The sequence below is a fragment of the Pimephales promelas genome, chromosome 3 (assembly GCF_988280905.1).
Source record: "Pimephales promelas chromosome 3, fPimPro1.hap1.1, whole genome shotgun sequence".
In the NCBI taxonomy this organism is placed as follows: domain Eukaryota; kingdom Metazoa; phylum Chordata; class Actinopteri; order Cypriniformes; family Leuciscidae; genus Pimephales; species Pimephales promelas.
In genome coordinates, this window is record NC_142771.1 from 46,424,880 (window position 1) to 46,429,879 (window position 5,000).

Genomic DNA, 5,000 nt, shown 5'->3' on the forward strand with positions numbered 1-5,000 from the left:
AGGTGGTATGGCCGTAAGCGAAATCCGCTGCCAAAATTGGGCTATTTGAAGAAGAAAAAAAAAGAGACTCTTTCAGGCTTTCTGAAGAAACTCAGAGAATATTTCAGGCATTTCGAGGGGAAAAAAGACAATTTAGGATTTTTGAACCATTTCATTGACTCTTTTTTTTTTTTTTTTTTTTTTAAACAATAAAGCTTACAGCACCTGGTATTCCCAGGCGGTCTCCCATCCAAGTACTAACCAGGCCCGACCCTGCTTAGCTTCCGAGATCAGACGAGTTCGGGCGTTCTCAAGGTGGTATGGCCGTAAGCGAAATCTGCTGCCAAAATTGGGCTATTTGAATGGTTAGAACATTAGGGTAGTAAACTATATAAAGCTTACAGCACCTGGTATTCCCAGGCGGTCTCCCATCCAAGTACTAACCAGGCCCGACCCTGCTTAGCTTCCGAGATCAGACGAGTTCGGGCGTTCTCAAGGTGGTATGGCCGTAAGCGAAATCTGCTGCCAAAATTGGGCTATTTGAATGGTTAGAACATTAGGGTAGTAAACTATATAAAGCTTACAGCACCTGGTATTCCCAGGCGGTCTCCCATCCAAGTACTAACCAGGCCCGACCCTGCTTAGCTTCCGAGATCAGACGAGTTCGGGCGTCCTCAAGGTGGTATGGCCGTAAGCGAAATCTGCTGCCAAAATTGGGCTATTTGAATGGTTAGAACATTAGGGTAGTAAACTATATAAAGCTTACAGCACCTGGTATTCCCAGGCGGTCTCCCATCCAAGTACTAACCAGGCCCGACCCTGCTTAGCTTCCGAGATCAGACGAGTTCGGGCGTTCTCAAGGTGGTATGGCCGTAAGCGAAATCTGCTGCCAAAATTGGGCTATTTGAATGGTTAGAACATTAGGGTAGTAAACTATATAAAGCTTACAGCACCTGGTATTCCCAGGCGGTCTCCCATCCAAGTACTAACCAGGCCCGACCCTGCTTAGCTTCCGAGATCAGACGAGTTCGGGCGTTCTCAAGGTGGTATGGCCGTAAGCGAAATCTGCTGCCAAAATTGGGCTATTTGAATGGTTAGAACATTAGGGTAGTAAACTATATAAAGCTTACAGCACCTGGTATTCCCAGGCGGTCTCCCATCCAAGTACTAACCAGGCCCGACCCTGCTTAGCTTCCGAGATCAGACGAGTTCGGGCGTTCTCAAGGTGGTATGGCCGTAAGCGAAATCTGCTGCCAAAATTGGGCTATTTGAATGGTTAGAACATTAGGGTAGTAAACTATATAAAGCTTACAGCACCTGGTATTCCCAGGCGGTCTCCCATCCAAGTACTAACCAGGCCCGACCCTGCTTAGCTTCCGAGATCAGACGAGTTCGGGCGTTCTCAAGGTGGTATGGCCGTAAGCGAAATCTGCTGCCAAAATTGGGCTATTTGAATGGTTAGAACATTAGGGTAGTAAACTATATAAAGCTTACAGCACCTGGTATTCCCAGGCGGTCTCCCATCCAAGTACTAACCAGGCCCGACCCTGCTTAGCTTCCGAGATCAGACGAGTTCGGGCGTTCTCAAGGTGGTATGGCCGTAAGCGAAATCTGCTGCCAAAATTGGGCTATTTGAATGGTTAGAACATTAGGGTAGTAAACTATATAAAGCTTACAGCACCTGGTATTCCCAGGCGGTCTCCCATTCAAGTACTAACCAGGCCCGACCCTGCTTAGCTTCCGAGATCAGACGAGTTCGGGCGTTCTCAAGGTGGTATGGCCGTAAGCGAAATCCGCTGCCAAAATTGGGCTATTTGAAGAAGAAAAAAAAAGAGACTCTTTCAGGCTTTCTGAAGAAACTCAGAGAATATTTCAGGCATTTCGAGGGGAAAAAAGACAATTTAGGATTTTTGAACCATTTCATTGACTCTTTTTTTTTTTTTTTTTTTTAAACAATAAAGCTTACAGCACCTGGTATTCCCAGGCGGTCTCCCATCCAAGTACTAACCAGGCCCGACCCTGCTTAGCTTCCGAGATCAGACGAGTTCGGGCGTTCTCAAGGTGGTATGGCCGTAAGCGAAATCTGCTGCCAAAATTGGGCTATTTGAATGGTTAGAACATTAGGGTAGTAAACTATATAAAGCTTACAGCACCTGGTATTCCCAGGCGGTCTTCCATCCAAGTACTAACCAGGCCCGACCCTGCTTAGCTTCCGAGATCAGACGAGTTCGGGCGTTCTCAAGGTGGTATGGCCGTAAGCGAAATCTGCTGCCAAAATTGGGCTATTTGAATGGTTAGAACATTAGGGTAGTAAACTATATAAAGCTTACAGCACCTGGTATTCCCAGGCGGTCTCCCATCCAAGTACTAACCAGGCCCGACCCTGCTTAGCTTCCGAGATCAGACGAGTTCGGGCGTTCTCAAGGTGGTATGGCCGTAAGCGAAATCTGCTGCCAAAATTGGGCTATTTGAATGGTTAGAACATTAGGGTAGTAAACTATATAAAGCTTACAGCACCTGGTATTCCCAGGCGGTCTCCCATTCAAGTACTAACCAGGCCCGACCCTGCTTAGCTTCCGAGATCAGACGAGTTCGGGCGTTCTCAAGGTGGTATGGCCGTAAGCGAAATCCGCTGCCAAAATTGGGCTATTTGAAGAAGAAAAAAAAAGAGACTCTTTCAGGCTTTCTGAAGAAACTCAGAGAATATTTCAGGCATTTCGAGGGGAAAAAAGACAATTTAGGATTTTTGAACCATTTCATTGACTCTTTTTTTTTTTTTTTTTTTTTTATACAATAAAGCTTACAGCACCTGGTATTCCCAGGCGGTCTCCCATCCAAGTACTAACCTGGCCCGACCCTGCTTAGCTTCCGAGATCAGACGAGTTCAGGCGTTCTCAAGGTGGTATGGCCGTAAGCGAAATCTGCTGCCAAAATTGGGCTATTTGAATGGTTAGAACATTAGGGTAGTAAACTATATAAAGCTTACAGCACCTGGTATTCCCAGGCGGTCTCCCATCCAAGTACTAACCAGGCCCGACCCTGCTTAGCTTCCGAGATCAGACGAGTTCGGGCGTTCTCAAGGTGGTATGGCCGTAAGCGAAATCTGTTGCCAAAATTGGGCTATTTGAATGGTTAGAACATTAGGGTAGTAAACTATATAAAGCTTACAGCACCTGGTATTCCCAGGCGGTCTCCCATTCAAGTACTAACCAGGCCCGACCCTGCTTAGCTTCCGAGATCAGACGAGTTCGGGCGTTCTCAAGGTGGTATGGCCGTAAGCGAAATCTGCTGCCAAAATTGGGCTATTTGAATGGTTAGAACATTAGGGTAGTAAACTATATAAAGCTTACAGCACCTGGTATTCCCAGGCGGTCTCCCATCCAAGTACTAACCAGGCCCGACCCTGCTTAGCTTCCGAGATCAGACGAGTTCGGGCGTTCTCAAGGTGGTATGGCCGTAAGCGAAATCTGCTGCCAAAATTGGGCTATTTGAATGGTTAGAACATTAGGGTAGTAAACTATATAAAGCTTACAGCACCTGGTATTCCCAGGCGGTCTCCCATTCAAGTACTAACCAGGCCCGACCCTGCTTAGCTTCCGAGATCAGACGAGTTCGGGCGTTCTCAAGGTGGTATGGCCGTAAGCGAAATCCGCTGCCAAAATTGGGCTATTTGAAGAAGAAAAAAAAAGAGACTCTTTCAGGCTTTCTGAAGAAACTCAGAGAATATTTCAGGCATTTCGAGGGGAAAAAAGACAATTTAGGATTTTTGAACCATTTCATTGACTCTTTTTTTTTTTTTTTTTTTTTTAAACAATAAAGCTTACAGCACCTGGTATTCCCAGGCGGTCTCCCATCCAAGTACTAACCAGGCCCGACCCTGCTTAGCTTCCGAGATCAGACGAGTTCGGGCGTTCTCAAGGTGGTATGGCCGTAAGCGAAATCTGCTGCCAAAATTGGGCTATTTGAATGGTTAGAACATTAGGGTAGTAAACTATATAAAGCTTACAGCACCTGGTATTCCCAGGCGGTCTTCCATCCAAGTACTAACCAGGCCCGACCCTGCTTAGCTTCCGAGATCAGACGAGTTCGGGCGTTCTCAAGGTGGTATGGCCGTAAGCGAAATCTGCTGCCAAAATTGGGCTATTTGAATGGTTAGAACATTAGGGTAGTAAACTATATAAAGCTTACAGCACCTGGTATTCCCAGGCGGTCTCCCATCCAAGTACTAACCAGGCCCGACCCTGCTTAGCTTCCGAGATCAGACGAGTTCGGGCGTTCTCAAGGTGGTATGGCCGTAAGCGAAATCTGCTGCCAAAATTGGGCTATTTGAATGGTTAGAACATTAGGGTAGTAAACTATATAAAGCTTACAACACCTGGTATTCCCAGGCGGTCTCTTATCCAAGTACTAACCAGGCCCGACCCTGCTTAGCTTCCGAGATCAGACGAGTTCGGGCGTTCTCAAGGTGGTATGGCCGTAAGCGAAATCTGCTGCCAAAATTGGGCTATTTGAATGGTTAGAACATTAGGTTAGTAAACTATATAAAGCTTACAGCACCTGGTATTCCCAGGCGGTCTCCCATCCAAGTACTAACCAGGCCCGACCCTGCTTAGCTTCCGAGATCAGACGAGTTCGGGCGTTCTCAAGGTGGTATGGCCGTAAGCGAAATCCGCTGCCAAAATTGGGCTATTTGAAGAAGAAAAAAAAAGAGACTCTTTCAGGCTTTCTGAAGAAACTCAGAGAATATTTCAGGCATTTCGAGGGGAAAAAAGACAATTTAGGATTTTTGAACCATTTCATTGACTCTTTTTTTTTTTTTTTTTTTTTTAAACAATAAAGCTTACAGCACCTGGTATTCCCAGGCGGTCTCCCATCCAAGTACTAACCAGGCCCGACCCTGCTTAGCTTCCGAGATCAGACGAGTTCGGGCGTTCTCAAGGTGGTATGGCCGTAAGCGAAATCTGCTGCCAAAATTGGGCTATTTGAATGGTTAGAACATTAGGGTAGTAAACTATATAAAG

At 46.3% G+C, this 5,000-nt stretch overlaps 25 non-coding genes and 1 pseudogene across 25 annotated transcripts in view; all 26 read right to left on the minus strand.

The window, feature by feature from the left end:
* Positions 1-19, minus strand: part of LOC148990437 (5S ribosomal RNA) — a 119-nt gene extending 100 nt beyond the window's left edge. The window contains exon 1 of the ribosomal RNA XR_016160794.1: positions 1-19. This exon is cut by the window's left edge and continues 100 nt beyond it. This is a non-coding gene — a ribosomal RNA (5S ribosomal RNA).
* A 173-nt stretch (positions 20-192) lies between these two features.
* On the minus strand, positions 193-311 carry LOC148990438 (5S ribosomal RNA). The gene has a single exon (XR_016156888.1). It is a non-coding gene; the product is annotated as a 5S ribosomal RNA (ribosomal RNA).
* A 63-nt stretch (positions 312-374) lies between these two features.
* LOC148990439 (5S ribosomal RNA) lies at positions 375-493 on the minus strand. The gene has a single exon (XR_016156889.1). It is a non-coding gene; the product is annotated as a 5S ribosomal RNA (ribosomal RNA).
* A 63-nt stretch (positions 494-556) lies between these two features.
* On the minus strand, positions 557-675 carry LOC148990440 (5S ribosomal RNA). Its single transcript, XR_016161472.1, has one exon. It is a non-coding gene; the product is annotated as a 5S ribosomal RNA (ribosomal RNA).
* Positions 676-738: 63 nt separating this feature from the next.
* On the minus strand, positions 739-857 carry LOC148990441 (5S ribosomal RNA). Its single transcript, XR_016156890.1, has one exon. It is a non-coding gene; the product is annotated as a 5S ribosomal RNA (ribosomal RNA).
* Positions 858-920: 63 nt separating this feature from the next.
* Positions 921-1,039, minus strand: LOC148990442 (5S ribosomal RNA). The gene has a single exon (XR_016156891.1). It is a non-coding gene; the product is annotated as a 5S ribosomal RNA (ribosomal RNA).
* A 63-nt stretch (positions 1,040-1,102) lies between these two features.
* LOC148990443 (5S ribosomal RNA) lies at positions 1,103-1,221 on the minus strand. The gene has a single exon (XR_016156892.1). It is a non-coding gene; the product is annotated as a 5S ribosomal RNA (ribosomal RNA).
* Positions 1,222-1,284: 63 nt separating this feature from the next.
* Positions 1,285-1,403, minus strand: LOC148990444 (5S ribosomal RNA). Its single transcript, XR_016156893.1, has one exon. It is a non-coding gene; the product is annotated as a 5S ribosomal RNA (ribosomal RNA).
* Positions 1,404-1,466: 63 nt separating this feature from the next.
* LOC148990445 (5S ribosomal RNA) lies at positions 1,467-1,585 on the minus strand. Its single transcript, XR_016156894.1, has one exon. It is a non-coding gene; the product is annotated as a 5S ribosomal RNA (ribosomal RNA).
* Positions 1,586-1,648: 63 nt separating this feature from the next.
* Positions 1,649-1,767, minus strand: LOC148990446 (5S ribosomal RNA). The gene has a single exon (XR_016160795.1). It is a non-coding gene; the product is annotated as a 5S ribosomal RNA (ribosomal RNA).
* A 171-nt stretch (positions 1,768-1,938) lies between these two features.
* Positions 1,939-2,057, minus strand: LOC148990447 (5S ribosomal RNA). The gene has a single exon (XR_016156895.1). It is a non-coding gene; the product is annotated as a 5S ribosomal RNA (ribosomal RNA).
* A 63-nt stretch (positions 2,058-2,120) lies between these two features.
* On the minus strand, positions 2,121-2,239 carry LOC148990448 (5S ribosomal RNA). Its single transcript, XR_016161737.1, has one exon. It is a non-coding gene; the product is annotated as a 5S ribosomal RNA (ribosomal RNA).
* Positions 2,240-2,302: 63 nt separating this feature from the next.
* Positions 2,303-2,421, minus strand: LOC148990449 (5S ribosomal RNA). The gene has a single exon (XR_016156897.1). It is a non-coding gene; the product is annotated as a 5S ribosomal RNA (ribosomal RNA).
* Positions 2,422-2,484: 63 nt separating this feature from the next.
* LOC148990450 (5S ribosomal RNA) lies at positions 2,485-2,603 on the minus strand. The gene has a single exon (XR_016160796.1). It is a non-coding gene; the product is annotated as a 5S ribosomal RNA (ribosomal RNA).
* A 173-nt stretch (positions 2,604-2,776) lies between these two features.
* LOC148990451 (5S ribosomal RNA) lies at positions 2,777-2,895 on the minus strand. The gene has a single exon (XR_016161595.1). It is a non-coding gene; the product is annotated as a 5S ribosomal RNA (ribosomal RNA).
* A 63-nt stretch (positions 2,896-2,958) lies between these two features.
* Positions 2,959-3,077, minus strand: LOC148990452 (5S ribosomal RNA). The gene has a single exon (XR_016156898.1). It is a non-coding gene; the product is annotated as a 5S ribosomal RNA (ribosomal RNA).
* A 63-nt stretch (positions 3,078-3,140) lies between these two features.
* LOC148990453 (5S ribosomal RNA) lies at positions 3,141-3,259 on the minus strand. The gene has a single exon (XR_016160797.1). It is a non-coding gene; the product is annotated as a 5S ribosomal RNA (ribosomal RNA).
* A 63-nt stretch (positions 3,260-3,322) lies between these two features.
* On the minus strand, positions 3,323-3,441 carry LOC148990454 (5S ribosomal RNA). Its single transcript, XR_016156899.1, has one exon. It is a non-coding gene; the product is annotated as a 5S ribosomal RNA (ribosomal RNA).
* Positions 3,442-3,504: 63 nt separating this feature from the next.
* On the minus strand, positions 3,505-3,623 carry LOC148990455 (5S ribosomal RNA). The gene has a single exon (XR_016160798.1). It is a non-coding gene; the product is annotated as a 5S ribosomal RNA (ribosomal RNA).
* A 173-nt stretch (positions 3,624-3,796) lies between these two features.
* LOC148990456 (5S ribosomal RNA) lies at positions 3,797-3,915 on the minus strand. Its single transcript, XR_016156900.1, has one exon. It is a non-coding gene; the product is annotated as a 5S ribosomal RNA (ribosomal RNA).
* Positions 3,916-3,978: 63 nt separating this feature from the next.
* LOC148990457 (5S ribosomal RNA) lies at positions 3,979-4,097 on the minus strand. The gene has a single exon (XR_016161738.1). It is a non-coding gene; the product is annotated as a 5S ribosomal RNA (ribosomal RNA).
* A 63-nt stretch (positions 4,098-4,160) lies between these two features.
* Positions 4,161-4,279, minus strand: LOC148990458 (5S ribosomal RNA). The gene has a single exon (XR_016156901.1). It is a non-coding gene; the product is annotated as a 5S ribosomal RNA (ribosomal RNA).
* A 63-nt stretch (positions 4,280-4,342) lies between these two features.
* On the minus strand, positions 4,343-4,461 carry LOC148990459 (5S ribosomal RNA; annotated as a pseudogene).
* A 63-nt stretch (positions 4,462-4,524) lies between these two features.
* On the minus strand, positions 4,525-4,643 carry LOC148990460 (5S ribosomal RNA). Its single transcript, XR_016156902.1, has one exon. It is a non-coding gene; the product is annotated as a 5S ribosomal RNA (ribosomal RNA).
* Positions 4,644-4,816: 173 nt separating this feature from the next.
* Positions 4,817-4,935, minus strand: LOC148990461 (5S ribosomal RNA). Its single transcript, XR_016156903.1, has one exon. It is a non-coding gene; the product is annotated as a 5S ribosomal RNA (ribosomal RNA).
* A 63-nt stretch (positions 4,936-4,998) lies between these two features.
* The window catches only part of LOC148990462 (5S ribosomal RNA), a 119-nt gene continuing 117 nt past the window's right edge, over positions 4,999-5,000 (minus strand). Inside the window, exon 1 of the ribosomal RNA XR_016161739.1 lies at positions 4,999-5,000. This exon is cut by the window's right edge and continues 117 nt beyond it. This is a non-coding gene — a ribosomal RNA (5S ribosomal RNA).